At 34.1% G+C, this 22,084-nt stretch overlaps 1 long non-coding RNA gene across 2 annotated transcripts; it reads right to left on the bottom strand.

The window, feature by feature from the left end:
• Nucleotides 1-1,781: 1,781 nt before the first annotated feature.
• On the bottom strand, nt 1,782-20,241 carry LOC131423574 (uncharacterized). Of its 2 annotated transcripts, none has more exons than XR_009225299.1 (5): nt 20,150-20,241; nt 18,376-18,479; nt 17,788-17,913; nt 11,408-11,450; nt 1,782-1,882 (listed from the first exon to the last, which is right to left on the bottom strand). It is a non-coding gene; the product is annotated as an uncharacterized LOC131423574 (long non-coding RNA). The 2 variants fall into 2 exon arrangements; XR_009225298.1 differs by lacking the exon at nt 1,782-1,882 and adding an exon at nt 6,826-6,933.
• Nucleotides 20,242-22,084: the final 1,843 nt, after the last annotated feature.

Below are 22,084 nucleotides of genomic sequence, written 5' to 3'. Positions count from 1 at the left end.
AAGATGGCTGAGTCCAGAAACTGGAGGAACACAGGCATTTTGCAAAGAAGGGCAACAGTATCAAAGAGATTGGCACTATCATTGAGGATGGGAATTCTGTGAAGTTGATGCCTGGAGTAAATGGAAGGGAAAATACCAAATAATAAAGGTTGAAGCAATCAAGTTGTATTATAAGTAATACACAATCATACTGAATTGAACATGTTTCTTTAAGGTATTAGGAAAATATAAAGGAAAGAAAACACTGATAGGAGAAATAAAAGAAAGGTGAAAATATTTTAAAATGTTGGGAAATATTCCATAAGAATTTGTATTAACTTTAAAAGGACAAGAAATGTAACATTTGCATTTTCAAAAGAAAATTCCCCTGTGAATTAAAATGTGTCTTTACCATTAAAAATTGGATGAACTGAAATAGTTTGTAAAATTAATATTCAAAGCTTCAGAAAAGAAACGCATTTGCATTCTGCTATATGCTCCATTTTTTGAAAGACGGACAAGCTCTGTACACTGATCAACATTTTTTTCAATTAATTACCCAATTACTTCACAAATTATACACTTGCTGCAAGTGGTGCTATTTTGAGATATTATATTTAAACCAATTTTCTTTCTTGTATGTTGAAAAGCTCACTATATTGACTTCATGTGGCTGGATACCACATGAATACCAGTATTGCAAGATTTAATTCAATTCATGAAGTTTAGTTTGGAATTTATTGTATATTTTTCCCTTGGTTTGATTTATTGGTCTGGAGTATAATAATAATTCTCTCTCTCTCTCTCTCTCTCTCTCTCTCTCTCTCTCTCTCTCTCACACACACACACACACACACACACACACCCACAAGGACCTCAAAAAATATTACAATTTTTCAACAAATAAATTTGTTTATCCAAAATATACTTTAAAATATTTCTCCCTAAAGGAATTAAAATTTTATTATCATGAGAATTGACTTTATTCTTTCTTACTAAGTATCTTAAACAAGAAAATAAAAGTATTAGTAGAATAATGACATTTTTGTCATAGAACAGAACCATATAAACTGGAAATTAACAAAGCCCCTTAGCATTTAAATCAATTCTAGTCAAAAGACAAGTGGTGAGGCCAACATGTGCCTAGCTCTCAGGTCCCAGTTTGTGTCTAAATTATCTAAATACATCAAGAAGCACTCCTGACATAAGCAAGGAGAGTTTCTCAAATCCAGTCTAAGTAGCCTGAAAATTTAAAAAGCAAAATATGTTGAAGTTTCTTCTCTTACTTAAAAGACTCACTTATGAAGTAATTCAAAATAATATTGCTCTAAATAGTAATCTCCTTCATCTGTTTGCAACATATTTACACATGTTTTTAAGCAAGGTTTCTTTCAAGTAAAGTGGAGTGAACCACTGTTTCCCATTATTTTGGAAATTCAAAATATGTGAGCATGCATAAGAAAGAAACAGAACAGAATAGGCCAAGTTGATATTTTGGAGTCAATAAACTTTAGGCAAAAAAAGTAGAAAATCATACATATACTTTTCTCTCTTAAAATGTCATTAATTACAAGATGATTTAGCTTGAATTATCACAGCTTTTTGACAAACATTATACTTGATCATTGCTTGCTTTACCTATTCAGATATCAGAAATATTAAAATATGAAAAATATGAATGTAAAGTTGAGAAATTTTAATTTGTGCATACATCAGAATATTTTCCCTACATATGTGTGCATATATGTGCATGCACACATGTGCATACCTGATTGCCTATAAATACACCTCACAGAAGGAAGGGCAGGAGGGAAAGAGATTGACTGCTGGCTGGCATGGTTACAGACTTGTCTCTTGTTGAAATCTCTTCCACTGTTCAGCTGCAGATGCCTCAGGCATTCAGCTGCAGAGTACAAAAAGGAGACAAATATCCGCCCACACATCAATACTCTATTTAGTAGTTTAAAACACCTATCATCTAAAACATAGTTTTTAAAATATTCTAAAAACAGCTGAAAATCTGTTACATAATGACAAAAGGAATAAAGAGGTACCAATTGCAGCGTTTTTTAGTTCTAGAAGCTTGTAGGTGCTCTCAGCACTGATACGCTAGGGAGCAGAAGGGTCAGTCTTGAAGACCCCATTCTCCCCCTGAGCTGTTTTCTTTCACAGGGTAGTTACAAAGCTCAGATCTAATTGTTGTTTGTGGTGCTTTAGTATCCTCTAAAACCACTTAATTATCTAGAACCAGGAAAGGGAAAACTTAAAAAAATAAATCATATAAGCTTCTTTTAAGTTCTCTGCCATGGTCACTTAGATGGCAAGTGACACCACCTAAAATAAGCACATAGATTTTATTCCCATATTTATTGTTAGTGTTTCAAAGCTTAAGCTGGGGATATTTAGAGTGGAAGATAGTCCATTTACTCAGTGTGCCTCATGAGAGTAATCTATCTTGTAAATCCAAAGAAATAATAAAGCACCTATATAATTGGTGCTTGGTGCTCTCTGTAGGCTGGGTCCTGAGATACTTTGCAGCTCAGCCCACTTTGCTCTCTCACAGTGAACTTTTGCTTTCAGTATGACTTTACCTTGCTAGCCAACCTCTCCTGTCTTGCTCAGCTTTTATTCAGGGTGCAGAGAACCTGGACCCAGGACTGCTTGGGGCCCCAGTGCCAATGTGCCTTATCAATTTGAATCCTGTTCATGCCAAAATGAAAAAGAAAACTATTTTCATAAAGAATAATTTAAAAGGTGAACTATAACAAGTGAAGCTCATTAAAACCAAAAACAAACAAAAACTCCTAGCCAGGCTCAGTGGTGCATGCCTATAATCCTAGCAGCTCCAGAGGCTGGGGCAGAAGGATCACGAGTTCAAAGCCAGCCTCAGCAATGGCAAGGCATCAGCAACTCACTGAGACCCTGTCTCTAAATAAAAAATACAAAAAAAAAAAAAGAAAGAAAGAAAGAAAGAAAAGAAAAAATAGGGTTTAGGATGTGGCTTAGTGGTTGAGTATCACGAGTTCAATCCTCATACAAAAAAAAAAAAAAAACAAAAAACCTAAGTATAAAGAAAGATAAACAGTGTTGGAAAATTTAAACCCATAAATGCCCATTATTATATACTTATGTACATTTCTCCAACTTACTATATTATATACTCCTTTAGAACAAGAGCCCTATTTTTATTTTTTTAGATATACTTGACAATAGAGTGTATTTTGACATGTTATACACACATGGAGTATAATTTATTTTAATTAGGTTCCCATTTTTGTGATTATTCATCATGTGGAGTTTCACTAGTGGTATGTTTGTAAATGAACATAGTAAAGTTATGTCTGATTCTCTTTCCTTTTAATTCTTAGGGTCTAAGACACTTTATACGCACATTAGGAACTTAATAAATTGTTAATGATTGATTTATCCAGAAAGTTCAGTGAATTTTCAATATGTGCTATGAAGTGCCACTAGATTACTAAAATGAACCAGATGTAAAACCTATTTTTAAGGAGCTATCAGTCTAGGAGAAAAAATAAAAGGACTAAAATATACATGAATATAAGATATAAAATAGTAAGGAAAAACTAAAAGGAGGAAAAGTGTTACAGTGAAAAAAGATAGACAAAATTAAAATGGAAATTCAGAGGAAAATGTTGGGGAAATGGGAAAACCTGCCTGAAGGAAGTGGAATTTAGCAGTTATTGAACAACAGATTTGAATCAATAATGTAATGTTACTTTGGAAACAAATGCCATAATAAAAGGAATTTCACATGAAAAGAGTTAGGTTTACTGGAATATAGGAATGTTTTAAAATGTTTCAAGATGTCTTGTCTTCATCTGTGCAGTGTTGTCTTTCTAATAAACCCTGCTTTCTCTAGTAACACTGCTCACAAATACGTGAAGTGTAAGTTTTTATACAACTATTCATTTAATAAACACTTATGAAATAACTATTTGACACAGTGTATTCTGAAAGCACAATAAGGTATTAAAAGTAAGCAATCAAAAATGAATAAAGAGTAAAAGGAAGATCAGTAGAATAGAGGAAAGAGAAAAGGGGGAAAGAGAAAGAGGAGGGGAATGGGGATTGAAATCAAACTCCTTGTATGTATAATTTTTTCAAAAGGAACTTAAACACGATGTATAATTATGCTCATATATATATATATATATATATATGTATATATATACATATATATGTGTAAAATTAATGAGACAAGACATGAGACAATGCATGCTTCAAGGAACTTGCTGTTTATTGACTGTATATATACAAGCAACAATTACTCAGTCAGAAGTTAAGTTGCTAATTGCAGATCTCCACACAGTTGTGTGACTCACCCTACCATAGTCTAAATGGGAAACATTGCTATCCATAGCTCACCAATTGCATATGATCTAAAATACAGATGATGTCTACCTTAGAAACATAATAGGTTTCTATTACTAGTAAATCCCGAGGGATCAACCTATTGACCTTATAAAATTAGCATTTCATTGCTTCTTGCCAAAATGAAAAAAGAAAACTATTTTCATAAAGAATAATTTAAAAGGTGAACTATAACAAGTGAAGCTTATTAAAACCATAGCCTTTTGCCTATGATTAAGAATAAAGTTAGGGTTTCATTCCTAAAAAAGTTTAATATCATATTGTATTTTCATGACAGTAAATTAAGCTAAAACACAAATGCCTTTGATTAAGTATATGGAGAAAATTGAATAAGTCACATTGTAAGTATTCCTTTGGAGGGATATTTCTGCAATTGTTACTAGGCTGGTTTTAATTACAATAAGAAAGATGATGAAAGCAGTCTGACACTACTTTAGATATTATTATATCTGGACTTTCCCATGGGATAAAGTACACACAGATTTTTATGGATTGTGATTTTTTTTGTTTAGGTTTTAGAAAGCACTTCAATTTTTGTCATTGCATCATTTCATCAACTGTATGACTTATTTGGTAAAAGTTTGTGATATAGACAATATTTGAGCTCTATCTTTACATTCTGGATAAATAGGTAACTGAAAAACTTTTTGTATCATCCTTATCATATGAAAAAGGGGGACAGAAAAACACCATGTCCCCAAATGCCCCCTTTATGTTCACAAAAGCCTAGTCAAATTAAAGGAACAGTAAAAACAAGCCTGGGACAATCCCGATACATATTATCTTGAAGGGCACTGGTTTTCTCTTATGCAAAGTGGGAACCAGGGCAAGTTAGTGATATCTGTAGAAAGCTACTTTCTTTCAGGTATACTAGGACAGTGGCTCCTTGGAATGGTGGTCAGACAAGCAAACTATGCAAGTTGGTGCTCATGATGTCACAGTTTCTGCAGCTGAAGATATAAGACCCTTCTCTGAATAGGAATGGTCACAGAACCAAGGGCACTGTGAAAAGAATATGTATCACTTGTCCAGCCAGTCACCACTGGACAAAATACCATGAAGGAGAGGAGGAGCTCACTGCTTGGCAAAACATCCTGAGAGACAGAGGTGCTGTCTTTGAGCCTATAGCCACTGAACTCTTCCTGGAGCAGTCGCTAATCTCTTGTAAGCTTCCCCAATGCACAATATGTCTCTCATGCCGTTTCCAGGCACTTTGTGTGGCCTCCCTGCAGTTTACCTCACTGCCTTAAGCACAACAGGAATGAGACACCTATTGATAACACTAAGCATAGACATACAGGATTAACTAGACTAGAGTCAAAATGTATAAATATGGTAGTTAGAGAAAAATAAACAAGCAAAGAGAAGAATAAATAGGAGTAGAGACTTCATTATTAACAATATGTTAAGTATCCCACTTTTGCATGAACAAAGATAATCAGAGTTCTGTGTGTTACCAAGGTTTTCAGCTTTCCACAACCCTGCTAAAACTTGGAACTACAAATTCTTATTAATGTCATTTTCCCCTTTGTATCTGTTCAGCGAATGACATTGTCTTCTAGTTATCACAAGTGTATGACTATAAGTTTCAGGCACTTTTCTGCAGTCTTTCACAACTGTAATTTATTCATCCCAAGGTATATGCTGGCCAACACTGGATAAGGTTGCTTGCTTTATGAAAGAAAGAATTCCTGTAAGGTTCTTTTCCTCTTTAATGCTATTTTAGCACAGGCTTTGTTATTACTCCGCAAAGGTGATCATATCCTACTTCAAATACCTTCTTATCTACAGGAAAATGAATCACATAAGGAACTCCATTATTGGGTTGTTTCATTGTTATTTTGAAAGAACATGATGATCTGAATATGTAAATTGAGGCTATAAATGAAAGTCTGTCTGTTGTTGCAATCTCCATTCTCCTACTTCTCTGATATTTCCTGTAAACTGTTTTGCACCTGACTAGTTGCATGGTTTTAGTTCCATTACAACAGGTCTGACACTTCAACAACAACAACAACAAAAATTTGCCTGAAATTTGAACTATTAAATTTCTGCAGTACCATCCAGAAGTCAGCAGTGGCACTGCAGAGGGCCTGAGGAGAACAAAAATACCAACATCAAAATGTGATGCTCCACTTGTGGCAAGTCTAACATTTTTAAGCTGTTGTAGATAGCTTCATAATGTTTTGGTCAGTATACAACTCTTAAAACCAAGTTTTGCACAATAGCCACATGTCACTTTGAAAGATTTCCTTAGGAACTGAAATTGTCTCAATGACAAATAGAGTCACCTTCATAATAATCAGAATTATTTTCTAAATGTAGTATTTACAATGCAACCTAGCAAGTAAAGAATGCCAGTGTATCTTTGAGTATGTAAATTAAAAAAACATTTTTATTCTTTAAAGTTATGTTTTAAAATAAATCTGCAGCAAAAATATTACCTGTGGCCCACATATTACATATTGAAATGGTAGGTTTTGCTTCTAACAAAGACAAGGAGATGGGGAGACAAAATTAGTGCCGAGACTCAAAGGAGGAGGAAAGAAGTCCAATGTCCTTAAAAAAAAACAAAGACAAAAAAAACCCTCTTACAAATTATCCATTACTACTGTCATCAATAATAAATAATATGTCCCAGATCTTCAAAGGGCTCCCTAGAGTCCATATTCATTGACTATAGCCAACAAGCATTTCTTTCTATGTAATGTGTACTCAGTAGTTCATTACAACACCCCTTCCTCTCCATATACAAAGATTTGAGCTCTTGGACTGACTCAGTTCAATTAGATAGAATTCTCCAACTTGAGTTTTTATAAAAAGGAAAAGTGCAAGTATAGCAAAGCTTTAAACCAGAGGTATATGAACAAGGAAACTGATCTATTTAGCCAGATAAACATATTGCACTGAAGGAGCAAGTCTAGATGCTACCACAGCTCATCAGGTGGACTTAAAGACAATAATGCTTTAATCATGTACCATTTCTCTGGTCTGTGCTTCCAACAAGGAAAGCTAAGTGCGGATGACAGTCAAGATATGAAAATTTAACATACTACATGTTTAAAAATCCTTCCTATTATTGTGTTTAATATTCCATGTGGAAAGAATAAAAGAAGGTAGGAAATAGTGGGAAATGCATCTGAACATAAACAATAAACAACCTAAAAATTTACATGCAGAAAAGGGTCTCCTTCCATTGTAAGGAGAGCCACTCTACAAAGCTTCAAAATGTACTGCATTTACCAGTTAGAAAAATAGCCTGCATTCCAACCAAGATGAATTCAAGATAGAAAAATTTTGTGGCAAAAAGTTATATTATTACCCACTTGTATTTTGCAAGTCTATTAGGTTCTGAATATTTCTTACACTGTTAATTATCTTCTATACCTACCATACTACTGAAAACTTATATATGATTTGGAAGACTGTTCTTCCTCAACAGGCTAGTCTTGCAATGCATTTCTGAATAAATATATGTTGTAAAATGTCTTTTCCCATATTCCACAGCTCATCATTGTCATGTCAAACAGCCTTCTCTTAGCTGGGGTCTTCGCTATAGAAGCATAATACCAATTAATTGATTATGTTTATCCAAACCTGTCCAGAAATAAACTTATTATTTTGTGTTATATGAAAGAAGCCAAATAGTCCAATTAAGATAGAGGGAACAAATGGATTTAGTTCTCCTTTGAACTGTAATCAGTTTTCCTAAACTATATAATCAAAAGGAATTAATATTAAATCCTCATGCCTTACCACACATTATTTTCAGTGTGGGAGTACAACAGGCACATTATGTTGGTTGAACAGATGTTGGGATCCGTAATACCATCATCTAAAAATAGACCATGGCTTAGCTTCAAAGTGCATACTTAAGGATATACTGGCATTTTGGGTAACTATTATTATATTATTCCATATAGTTAACTCAAGGCAAAAGTTACCCCAATCAAATTGCCATTTTTAAAGTTTATATGGTAATATGTTTTGGAAAGTTGATATTAATGTGAAGTTTTCTGATTTTCAAAAAAAACTATATTGGGGAGAAATATAATTTTAAAATTACAACAAGAAATGTATGAAACTTTTGATTTAATTGTGCTTCAAAAGCTCAGCTCCCATGAGTATATATTTTAAAGCTAGCTCCCTTATAACATATCCATATGCTGGTCTATCTCTTGTCTTTGTAATTTTTATTGTTAATAAAACTTGAGTTTTACCTAAGGAAGCAAATACTTTCCTCAATGAACTAGTTACTGTATTTGTATTTAATAGTTCCTATTTTGAGGTAACACATTATTTTGTGCTTAAACATTGTACAATGCTAGTTAATGTGTGCCTGTATTTTAATGTGTAATTTTCCTTTTTTGTGATATTTGAATGAACTTTTTCCAGCTCTCCTGACATATTATAGATACACTATAATCATAAGCATTACAGAGTTAGTAAATAACAGGGAACTGAGGAAACTGAGGCCAATTCAAATTGAGGAACGGCAAGCAGGATACCTGGGTTGAGTCTGACAAGAATAAAATGACAATAGTTCTCCGGAAGCATGTAAAACTCTTCTAATGAGCCAATAGGATGAAAACATTTTTATTCAAGAACTTCCTGCAAGGGCTCAAGTCATGTGGCCTGAGAGTTAGAGGATTGTAAGATCTAGTGCTTATGATCCCCATTATGCAGTTTGGCTCTATTGGGCTTTATGCTCCTCAAAAAGTTCTTCTAAAACACAAAATCTTTATTTATGAGAACTAAAAGCTGTATGGTATAAAAAGTGCTACAAGGAAGAAACAGGTTTAAAAAAATCATCATTTAAAAAACAGGATAGGAGACTGGGGTTGTGGCTCAGTGGTACAGTACTTGCCTAGCATGTGTGAGGCACTGAGTTCAATCCTCAGCATCACATAAAAAGAAGTAAAGGTATTGTGTCCACCTTCAGCTAAAAAATATATACTAAAAAAAGGATAGGAATTGGTACCATAGTGTGGATGTCACATAATCTTAAATATAGTTGTTATGTACATTTTTAGTAGTGGTAATATTATAAATTATCAATTTACTATGGCTTGTGAGTTTTCTGTGTGAGTATATACATATTTAGTATAATTCTTCCAATTTTCAATCTCCTTGGTAAAAAATTTAATGAACTTTCAATTTCATTGTGTAAACTACTTTAGAAAACTGCTTAAGTATAAACATAATAGGAAAGACATAATAAATTGCATAGGAAAGATATAATAAATTTATCTCTAACAAAATCAGTGTTTTGAGTAGGCTACATATAATTAAGATTTTTAAATTCATATCAGTCTACTTATTATATTTTTCCCTGTGACTTTAAATTTTATTCATTTTAAAATCTGGTACCAGAATATCCCCATTTTTTTATTTACCCCAATAATTATCCTAGATGTAAAAGGAAATAAGCTGAAAAATTACAGGACTTAATTCCATTTCAATAGGAATCAAAATGTACATAAAAAGCTTAACCGAATAAAAATAATGTTATAAAAATAAACAATAGAATATAATAAAACAGGTGCAAAATTGCAATTTCTAAAGGCCAAAAAATGAGCTACAAAATTCTTAATTTGAAATTTTTTTTGCCTTGATTTTTTATTTTAATGTACTTATTTTTTTAGTTGTAAATGGGCACAATACCTTTATTCTATTTATTTACGTGGTGCTAAGGATTCAACCCTGTACCCCATGAATGCAAGATAAGCGCTCTACCATTGAGCCACAACCCCAGGCCTTAATGTACTTTTAATTGTACAAACAGCATGCTATCAAAGATAACAAAAATTTTTAAATGTAGCGTATTAGTGAGAGTTTAAATACTTAACTATGTTGAGAAGGGTCACAAATAAAAAAGCTTTCAAAAGCTTTCATTCTTCTTTAGAATCACCAAATATGTCTAAGCAAAACATTTATTGCTGATAACATTATGTCCCAGTAGTAGAAAAAGGGTGGAAAAATGAGCCTTTACCAATATTCTAAACCTGATTACTCTTAAATTATATTTTTATTTTTTACCTCTTGAGTTAGCTACTATTTCCCCTAATATCCTTGATTAAAAGCCCATTAATTATTCCTTTGTATCAACCCAAGAAATGTATACTTTACTTAAATGGACACATTTTTTTCCTAAATCCAGGGGAGGGGGGTCTTACAAAGCCCCTCAAAGTTAACACAGATGGAAAGAGTAGAAATTTTTGAATTGCATCAGTTATCTTCCCATTGTCTACCAAAACAATAATGAAACCCAATCAATGTAAATAAAATTATTTTAATGGCCAAAAAAATCATATCCATACATTTTTTTTTATGTTCATACTTTAAATGATCTTGTAAAACACACTTCAGAAGAGCAAAAGATTTTTTTAAGATGCCAGATGCTCTTGGGAAAATGAATACCAGGAAGGGGACACCAGACTGCCTGAACCCAGAAAGCCTGTCAAAATCACACTTCCCCCCCTGCCCCAGTACCAAGGATTGAATTCAGGGGCACAGGACCATACCCCCAGGCCTATTTTGTGTTTTAAAAAAAATAGAGATAGGATCTCACTGAGTTGCTTAGCAACTTGCCATTTCTGCGGCTGGCTTTGAACTTGCAATCCTCCTGCCTCAGCATCCAGAGCAGCTGGGATTACAGGCATGGGCCATGGTGCCCAGAAAAAGTACATTCTTAAGCAGGCATGCTGACAGTGTTACTCAGCTACAACCCTACCTGCCCCAAATAATGGAACAGTGTGGTTTGTGAGAACCCTGTTTTTCCCCAAATGTTCCCTAAATTTATGTAACATAATTCCTCCCTAAATATAACTGAATGCATGTCACTCAGGAAACTTTGTTCTGTCCTCCCAATTTATAGTATAGAGTGCATAGAGGAGATCCACTACATCTCAGGTCTCAGGGAAATGCATTTCCGGTCAGCCTCTGCATCTGCTGTTTCCCAAAACATCCTCAACAGGCAAAGGACATCTCCAGTCTGCCCAGGAAAAGCACAAGTGAAGAAGACTCCACTTACCTGTCTTTTATGAACTTCTTAGTAATACAGCACTGTTTTGTCCCTGAAAAATATTAAAACAATACTTCAAATTAATATGTCACCTTCCATCTATTATCATGTTAGATATCATATTCATATATTTTCTAGATTAAGAATGTATATTCCACTTGGATTTTTAAAAATATTACATCTCAGAAGAACAAAATGATATTTTATATAAAAAAATCTTGCAAATAAATGTTAACTAATCATATCCACTACTTCCAAAGATGTCTTCTACAGAGTTGGTAATTTAAAATGTTGAAATACTGACTAGGTTTATAACTTTAAAAATTTTACTAAATGTGTGTGAGTACATCTTTTTTGTAAAGGAGGTGGCATAGAGAATCTTTGATAGCTTTTTTAAAAAAGCAAACCTCAAGATCCCCAGGGCCACTGTTATCATAAAGAATGACAAAGTGATACAACAGGTTTATTCAGCTTGGAAGGCAAGAAAACCTGAGCTGCTTCTCAGGAGAGCAATACTTTTAATGACTCCAGAGACAGGGTTGTTATTTGGAAATCAGCAAGCATAGCCTGAACTGACGGTGGCCTCTTCGTGTTTTACCTTTTAATGTGAACTAATACTTTCTCCAATTTTTCATTTTTTCCTACCTACAAATAAACCAACATAAAGAGTGAGCTGTAATATTCATCCTACTCACATCTCTATTCGATATGGCAGCACTGATGTACCAAGTCCCTAGACTAATCCTTATTTGGGGATAGCGTTCTTTTTTTTCCTCTGGAATAAATGAAACCAGAAATTTCATCTTAATAAGGCAGTGTACCCCTCTGCTGAAATTTCAGCTACTAGTAAACAATCATTCTGTGCATCAATTTAGTTTTCTTGGAAAGGAAAATAATGCAGTTTCTATTCCGTTGTCTACAGTGAGAACACTAACACACCTCCTTTTAAGGAAACACATCTATAAATGAATGAACAAAGATATGTGTGCTACTATGTAGAAATATTTAGAATAGAAAAACTTAGGAATATTCGGCAAAGAATGTCAAACTTGGGAGCCAATATTTTAATAGGTTTTTGAAGTTATATTTAAACAATACAACTTCAGTCCTATCCAGGCATGTTAGTGCAGCAAACTAAATTATTTTTATTCCTTCATGCTCAGATTTCTTTTTTTTCCCTCAGAAAGTCATAAGTCTAGACAGCTCAAACGTAGAAATGTTAAGAGTAAAATTTAGATGTACAGAATCTAAGTTACTACTATGGCACCTAACCAAGACAGAGTAAAATAAATGAAAGAGTTTTGATATTTTACCCTCCCTGGGGGACAGTGCTACTTACTCTCTCAAAAAAACAAAATATTATCTGTTCACACTAACTCCAGTTTCATTTTTGCACAAGTTGTTCAAGGTAAAATAGGTGATGAATTTAGGGGGAAATGTGCTGTCTGCCTTTGAAAAAGGAAAATAACACCCAGTCTACAGTTAATATTGAATTCTCTCTGAATAAATCAGTAAAGTCCATAATGCACAATGTCTAATAATGGGGGACACAGGCCACTTGCATCAGAATCACCTTCAGTGAATGTCAACAATTCATATTTCTGGACTCCACCCCAGAGGCAAGAGCCTCAATTTCATGGAATCTGAATTTTATACCCCTATAACTGGATTACCAATTGTATAATCTTATTACTACTTTTATACTTAACTATCAACATAAATGCCTGTATAAGAGTTGTCAATTGGCACAGATATTTAGTGTCACACGTAAGAACAACAGCACAGCTATAAATGAAATGATAGGAAAGGCAAATTCAACCACAAAGATATACGGTTATAGAAGAATAAGTTATTAAAAGCATGTTTGTTCTGCTTTCTGAGTATCAGAAATTATGATAGATACTTGGGATGCAATGATTGACAGTAATGGTTCTGATCCTTTGGTAGGAAAGGAAACTCAGTCTGGTGGGATAATAAATGTTGATTGTCTTCCCTGTGCTTTGCACACCATCAAGTTTTTTTGAACTCTCAATCATAATATGATTACGTTGAATCCTTTTAAATCTTGAAAACTTTCTGCTCCAATTTAGAAGGTAGGCATGATGAAGAGTTCTGTCCTTCCCTGCTTCTTTGAGTAGGAACTGATGTTTCCTGATGCCCTTGATGTCCTCTTGTTTTGGTTTACTCTCTTGTTTGCTTGGTGAACATCCACAAGAATCTTTCTAGGAAGTGGTTATACATAAGAGGTAAATTCTCTGAATCCCCCGTGTGTCTGAAATTACTTTATTCTGTCTTTACTTTTAATAGATAGTATGATAGGGATATGATTATAGGTTGTAGCTATGTTTTCTTTGACTTTTGAAGGTTAATTGTAGCATTATCTTCTTCAGTATTACTTTTTACAGGTATACCTCTGAGATATTGCAGACTTGGTACCAGATCACTTTAATAAAGCAAATATTGCAATAACTCAAGTCACAGAGATATTTTTTGGTTTGTTTTTCATTTCCTAGTGCATACTAAAGTTATTTTTACACTATACTATAGTCTACTAAATGTGCAATAGCATTAAGTCAAAAAATGTACCTACTTTAATTTTATAATACTTTATTGCTAAAAAGTGCTATAACCATCGAAGCAAAGCCTTCAGTGAATCATAATTTTTTAAAAATATTTTTTAGTTGTTGATAGACCTTTATTTTATTTATTTGTATGTAGTGCCAAGAATCAAACCCAGTGCCTCACACATGCTAGGTAAGTGCTCTACCTCTGAGCCACAGCCACAGCCCCACATAATCTTTTGGTTGGTGGAGAGTTTTCTGTGCAGCTGATGACTGCTTAAGGTAGTGGTTGCTGAAGATTGGGGTGGCTGTGGCCATCCCAGTTTCTTAAAGACAACAATGAACTTTGCTACCTTGATCAACTCTTCCTTTCATGACAGATTTCTCTGTAGATTGTGATGCTGTTTGATGGCATTTTACCCACAAAAACTTCTTTCAAAGTGGCATCAATCCTCTCAAACTCAACTGCAGCTTTATCAACCAAATTTATGTATTATTCTAAATCCTTTGTTGTCATCTCAACAACATTTACGTATCATCTTTTTTCAGGGTTCTTTAAAAATAAACCACTTTCTTTGCTCACACATAAAAAGGACCTCCTCATCCATTAAAATGTTATTATGAAATTGCAACATTCCATTCACATCTTCAGATGCCACTTCTAATTCTAGTTCCCCTGCTATTTCCACTACACTCTGCAGCTATTTTCTTCACTGAAGTCTTAAATTTCTTGAGTCACCCATAAGATTGGAATTAACAACTTCTGAATTCCTGTTAATATTGATGTGTTTTTTTGCTATGAGCCTTCAATACACATTAGCTGTGAAGTGCAATAAAGTTAGGCACAGTGAAACAAGATATGCCTGTATTCACTCTTGAAACCGGAAAAGTACATGGTGAGAAACTCTTGGAAAACTTGACTTGTTTCCCCCTGAAGTTTGGAGTTATAAAATCTAGTGACTTAATCTCCAATGGAAAATACTTGAGAAAAGGGAGAGAATTCCAGTGGTTACAACTTGATGGCTCAGATTTTGGTGAAGCCAAACAATGTTGCTACTGTTGGTGTTAGTTTTGTTTGTCCCCATATGCTAAGTAAATATCAGAAATCAACTTGACCATAGATGACAATAAAAAGGCCTATATCTAAGGGGATTGTGTCTAGCACAAAACCACAACATAGGAAAAAAAGATGGACTATTCTGCCTGGTCAGGAGCTGAGAGGTCATAAGGGGCCAGGTAGAGTGCAGTCCCTTTATGTCAGGGGACTGTAAGAAAGACTCCCAGATCCTGCAGGGTATATCTAAAGACATGGAAGTGCCTCACAAGTGAGAGACAACATTTAGATATCGGTCAGAATGTGAACCCAATATCGAAGAACCATGTACATAGCTACACAAAGTTCTTTCAGAAAGTATGCTCTTATGGAGCTCTAGGGTCCACAGAAATGCAGCTAGAAGGTAAAAAAAAAAAGGTAAGAAATTGTTTTAGAGAGTTGTAGCTATTGCTTGGGCAATTTAGTTTTAAGAAGTAAGACAGAAACAATTAGAAGCAAAGGTCATATATAAGAAGCGGTGGACAGCAATAGTTATATAGGACAAGGACATGCAAAAGGGCACAATGGAAAATATTCAGACAACTAGAGTCTCAGCACAATTCACAATAGCCAAACTATGGGACCAGCCTAGGTGACTAAAACTAATGAATGGATAAAGAAAATGTGGTATATATACATGATGGAGTTTTATTCATCCATAATGAAAAATGAAATTATGTTATTTGCAGAAAATTGGAGGAACTAGAGACCATTATGTGAAGCAAAAGAAGTCAAACTCAGGGCAAGGGTCATATGTGTTCTCTCACATGTGGAAGCTACAGAGGGAAAAGGAAAAGAAATTTGGGAGTAGATCTCATGAAAATTAAATGGAAAACAATAGAGGAAAGTGGCAAGGAGTGGGAGGCATGGAAGAAGGGGAGAAATGCTGGGGAGTGATATTGACCTAAAATATTGTTATAGCGTGCACATGTATGAATATGTAACAACAAATCCCATTATTATATATTACACACCAATAAAAATGGAAGGAAAAAAATCTCTGTTGTTCTGGTAAAATTGGTAAATAAATCTATATCAATAAACAAATGTGTGAATTTTAAAAAATATTTCAGTTGTAGATGGATACAATACCTTTATTTTATTTATTTATTTTTATGTGGTGCTGAGGATCAAACCCAGTGCCTCACGCATACTAGGCAAGTGTTCTACCACTGAGCTACAACTGCAGCCCCAAATCTGTGGATACTATTCAGATACCAGACAACAGTAAGAAAATATTCATGACTGCATAGGTGAGATGTCTGAATATAATCTGTTGTCCTGTTGAGTTAGTATTTCCAAAGCTTATCCCAATTTCTCTTGTATAAACAGGAGACACATTTATGATGGTTTAAGAACCTTTTAGGTTAGAGGGGACAGTCTCTAGTGAGTTTATCCAGGTCAAGGACTCAGGCATGCCAGCTTTCATTAGATCACATATGAAGTCATTCAGTTCAAAAAAGTTATATATCCAGTGTGTAGTTTGTCTTATGAGACCCAAAATTCTTCAAGACCATCATATTTAATGAAACTATAAGTATATAAAATGTGTATTTTCCAATGGAAATTTATTTAGCAATGAACAAAAATGAACTTGTGTCACTTGCTGGTAAATGGATAGAACTGGAGAACATCATGAGAAGTGAGATAAGTCAGGCTCAGAAAGCCAAGGGTTGAATGCTTTCTTTCATATGCAGAAGCTAGAGAAATAAGGGATTTTTTTAAAATGTCCCCATGAAAAGAGATGGGAGAGCAGTAGAGCAAAGGAAGGGAATCAAACAGGGAGGGAGGAGGATAGAAAAGAAAAGGAACTGTGGGATGAACTTGAACAATGTTATGTGCATGTAGGAGTATATCACAATGAATTCCACTTTAATGTATAACTGTAATGTACCAATTGAAAAATAAATGGATAGAAGAAAAACCAATAGAAAACAAAAAGGGGGTTAGGGAGGGAGGAGAAAGTGAAGCAGGCAGTACTGTGGATACAAATGGTGAAAATTATGTTATATGAATTTATAAATATGTTAAAATGAGCCCTGAAGAAACTGGATGCCTCTATACTAGATGTCTCTAAGGTTATGATTATGTGATTACAATAAGTAAGAAGGTGTTTCTGTAAACCTTTGGAAAATAACTGTGGTATTGTCAATTTTCCCAAGTGCATGCAAATAAATAAAATAATTCTGAATGCAATGTTATTCTAAAGACTACTGAACATGGATCTACCACTATAAAATGAGCAGCTATTTCTGTGACTGAGAGGGAAATGGTGTTAGAATTGAGGTCTACAGAGAAGTGAGAAACACAATATTGTCAACAGCTCTTAAATCTTGTTGAAAGCAGTAGTCATGACCTTTAATCTTTCTCAGGGTTATGCAGCAATGTTTTAAAGGCTACTAAAGGGGATAATGAGTTTTTTCTGTAAGTGTGAAGATGGCCTAGGCTTCCAAAGCCTCTTTTTTAGAATGTATCTTACAGTTTTAATAAAGAAGCTGATGGATTGGTTGAGACTTATAACAGACCATCTTCCCTTGGATACTCCATTCTAAACTTATTTTTGACCCAGAAGCAACTGGGAATAGGTTCAAGGTTGGAGATGTTGACAGGGGAGACATCAGGGTAAGTAACTGTAAAGCAGCTTTACTGAGCACTGGCTACTAACTTGTCTTAAGTCCACTGAGTCAGAACTCAGGCATACACAACAAGTTATAAGAAGCTAATTTATTACTTACAGTTGTGCAGCAGAGACAAAAGGGTCCATTGGGTCCATTGTGAGCCAGTTTCCAAAGACTGAAGAAAGCTACATAGGCTGGACAGTGTCTCAGTTTCCCATGCCTTTGCTCCACAGCTGAAGAACCCTGAAAGACAGCCCACCCTGAGTTATGTTTATACTTCTGTGACCATGTGAGCCACTGACTAAAGGGGCATTCTGGTTTCTAGGGAGAGAAATATCCCTAACTCAAGTTGTTATAGTCCCATGGAAGAACAATAACAAGGTTCAGGCTATTTCAGATAGTTCCTTCCTATCTCAGAAAATTGCATTCATAGCATATTAGACAGTTATTCTTGAGAACTACCATCAAGAAAAGAAGGGAAAACAAACAAACATAGCCACCTGGAGAATAGTGTTGCAGTAAATAGTTTTTTTTTTTTTTATGATCTGAATGTTTATGTCCACCAACATGCATATTTAGAATGATAACCCCCGAGGTGATGGTTTTAGGAGTAAGGGTCTTTGGGAGGTGATCAGGTCATCAGGGTGTACCCCTCATAAATAGGATTAGTGGCCTTACAAAAGAGGAAAAAAAGAAATCCCTCACCTCTTCTGCCATGAGATCACAGTGAAAAGAAAACTCATTATGAACCAGGATGCAGTTCTTCATAGATACATAATTTTCCAGTGTCTTGATCTTGGACTTCCTACCTTCAGAAATAAGAAAAATACATTTCTGTTGTTTAAAAGCCACTTGGTATGTTGCATTTTGTTAGACCAGCTACAGCAGACTATGACACTATGATACCATCAAATTATAGGCTAAGGCTTCTTCTCCGTCTGGGAGATCCAGAAACACAGCTAGGTCCGTAGTTAATAGTAATGTCCTATTAATAATAAGGTCTCTTCTCAACACATTCACAAAGTAAAATCACTTAGGAGAAAAACATGCTGACTAGTGAGAAGGCCTAGAGAGACACAAAATGGTTAAGAGAAAACGAAGTCTAAGAGGTATATGAGAAAACTACCACAGAAATATTTTGTTAGTAAAGAAGGAAATAAATGATTATAAAGTGATCAAGTTAATAAGAAAGAGTGAAATCCCAATATCAGCAAGAAGTATAACATCTTGTTTTGCAATTACATGACAATTTTACTGCTTTTTTTGGTAAGGGTAATTATTGGCAGACCAGAGTGGCTACTTATTCTACAGGGCATTATTCTGTCAGCTTGTCTTTTTTCCTTATTAGATACTATATTTTGCTCCAATATAGGGCAATTGTTTTTCCAGATAGTTAAGAGTAGAAAACTGTGTTTCAAAAACAATACTAAGCACATGTAGGAGACACATGGGAGAGGAAATATTATCTCAAAATGCAGGATGATGCTGCCTATGAAGGACTTGTGTCCCTTTAGAATAAATAAGGTTGGAAAGCATGACAACTAAATTAATTTACTGTCCAAAGAACTATGTAATATGATGTATAATCTGCAGTAGTGGCCTGGTCAAGGTGATCATGTTTAGGTGAAGAATATAAAAATCTGTTTTATGTCTACTTTAGAGTCATACAAAGAAATTTTAATTGAGTAAATTTAACCTTGTGGCTTCTTGCCCTGTTGATCTTTATACAAACTAAACAAGGGTAGAGAGGATTTTAAAAAGTAGTTAGGGGCAAATTATGTGGGATAGAGACAGCCTGGATTGTTTGTCCTGATTGAATGAAATCTGTAAAGATTGCAGGCTTTTATTCAGCAGTACAGAGCAAGTTTCTTTGAAAACTGTTTTAATACAAACATCAATTCTTCATTAAATGTACATTTTATAAATGGGCCTCCACCAACTGTTTTTCTAAGAGTTAAACAAAAATATTTGAAGGAAATTTAACAGGTTTCAATAGGTGAAAAAGACTTCCTATCACAACCAGGCAGAGAAAATGACATTTCATGAGTGGAGGCCTGCCATGGAAATACTTTCAACAAAGCGTCTCCCACAAAAGCAACCTGGGCAAAGACTGAGGAACAGAGATATGCATATGAGGAAGCACAATGCCTGGTAATAAACAGGCCTGTTTCTTTTTAATGTGTAATCTTTTAGCTTTCTGCCTGGATGATGTTATATAAGGCCATCATAATCAACAAATTTCACTGCTGCTGAGGAGAAGAGGAAGTCTAAACACATCAGCAATTTCTTAAGAAAGTGCAAATGCCAAACAAATCAGGAATTCATTAACTAGATGGTGCTGACATTTCCCAGTGGCTTTTGGAGAACTGAACCATTCATTCTTCAATCTTTACCCAGGGAACAGGGCGCTCTGATAGTATATATGAAGAGTGATTTTGTTTAGACTTTTTAAAAAACATGATCTGATGTTCATTCCTACCTTCAGTGTTTTATTGGACGTGACCCGAGGTGACTTAAGCAGTGACAGACCTTCCATATCTTATTCCCAATTCATGCTCGTTGCACTTCTCTAAGTAGAGAATACAAATTTGTGAATCAACTTATAACACAGAACTTTAGTAAAATTTCTCTTTAAACTTCCGTTATATTTTTCTACAGGTTATATTAGTTGTTCTTTTTAAAATATCAATTTTTTACAATTTTTTCTTTATAATATTTGACTCAGTAGAGCTAGAATCTATTCACAATCTATAATCTGCAAGGCCAAATAATAAATGGCAATTCTTCTTTACGACACAAATAGATAGCCCACAAGTCAAGATAGAAGAGGTCCAAAAAAACACGTCAGGACATAAAACAGGCATGAACTTCAGCCAGTGTAGGGCAAGCAGAAATAGTCTGAATAATTATGCCAAATAACCAAATAAAAAAAAAAAAACTCACAATCAATTCCTAGATTAGGCTCCTAGGTAACAAGCTTTACAAAACCCATCCTCATATTTATCTTTCATATTATGAGACACTGATTGATTCTTAAATTGTTAATAATCTGCCTTTCCACAAAACATGAAAATTTTATCTTAATTACATAATGTGAAAAAGCATATGCATTCAGCATTCTATTACATCAATACGATGCTAATATTTCAAAAGGATTCCTACTCTAAATCTTATTGGTGTGACTTTATACATTTACCTGTTCCCAAAAGTGCTATATTGTTTTTAAATTGAACCAACATTAAATTTTTCTGTATAAAAATTATTAAATTTTGACATTGATTACATAACTATAGACACTCATGCTTTGGGTGCTATTTTGGTAGCATTTTAGAATTTTTTTTCAAAATACATATTTTATTTTGCCATCCAATAAGAAAGGGGAGAAAAGAGGACTATGATTTTATAAGTGCAGCAATTTAAACCAAAATGTTTTTCAACTTCGAGTGAATATGCTTGGCAAATCACTAGTGCTCTATTTGTCTAATCAATTGAACTTTTCGAGGTTTATATTTTTCACTTTTCCCTAGTTCATATGGAAGGTATTCAAATAATTTTCCATCAGAAATAGTTATGCTCTAAAACATTGATGGCTCATCTGAGAATCAAGATTCACAATTGTTAGTGGGATCTCAACTTTTCTTGTAAAGTAAGAAAATGTTCTATATATATATATATCCATTCAAATTTTGAGCCAACCTCACACTGAAGCATGTAGCAATTTAAATCTGTTTCCATTTTATTTATTTATTATCATATAGATGCTGCTATTCTAAATACTGGATAGCTTTAAAGGAAAAAATAAAAGGTGAAAGACAAAATGATGAGAGAAAAAATTTACATTTCCTCAGTAGCAGTTGGAAATGCAATGAAAAATTTAGAGGAACACATATAGGTGTCATTTAAATGTGTTGACCATATACTAAATAAAGTTAAAAAATAATCCAAGCCATAGTTGTTGACCATTAATAACAGAGAAGTAGAGAGAGAAAAATGTTTTCACCATTTTAAAGCACTTTCCTAAATGGCTTTTGGGTGAATAGGAGATCAAAATTGCACTTTCAAAATAGTTAGATAACAGCCATAGTTAGAAGATTATGCATCAAAAGTCAAGAACTGGAATCAAAGTTTTACTCAGAGGCAAATTCAGCATTTTAAAAGCTTCTATTAATTGCTACAAAGGAAAGCAAAAAGATAAAGGAAAACATCTTTCACACAGCATGTTAAAAATATATAGCAAAACCAGCTTAACAAGGAGAAAGAAAATAAAAGCATAATTAACATATTAGAACATTTTGTTAAAATTCACTTTATGAACTTAAAGGTTAATAATGTTGGAGATGGAATCTGGATAAATCAGTGACTGTTCTAATTAAGAAATAAGGGATAGATGATTACCATGTGTTGAACATAGTTG

This window comes from Marmota monax, unplaced genomic scaffold, assembly GCF_021218885.2.
Source record: "Marmota monax isolate L192 unplaced genomic scaffold, Marmota_monax_Labrador192_F-V1.1 WCK01_AAM20220418_F8-fsc00018, whole genome shotgun sequence".
Lineage (NCBI taxonomy): Eukaryota > Metazoa > Chordata > Mammalia > Rodentia > Sciuridae > Marmota > Marmota monax.
This window is presented reverse-complemented; position numbering and strand designations above follow the sequence as displayed.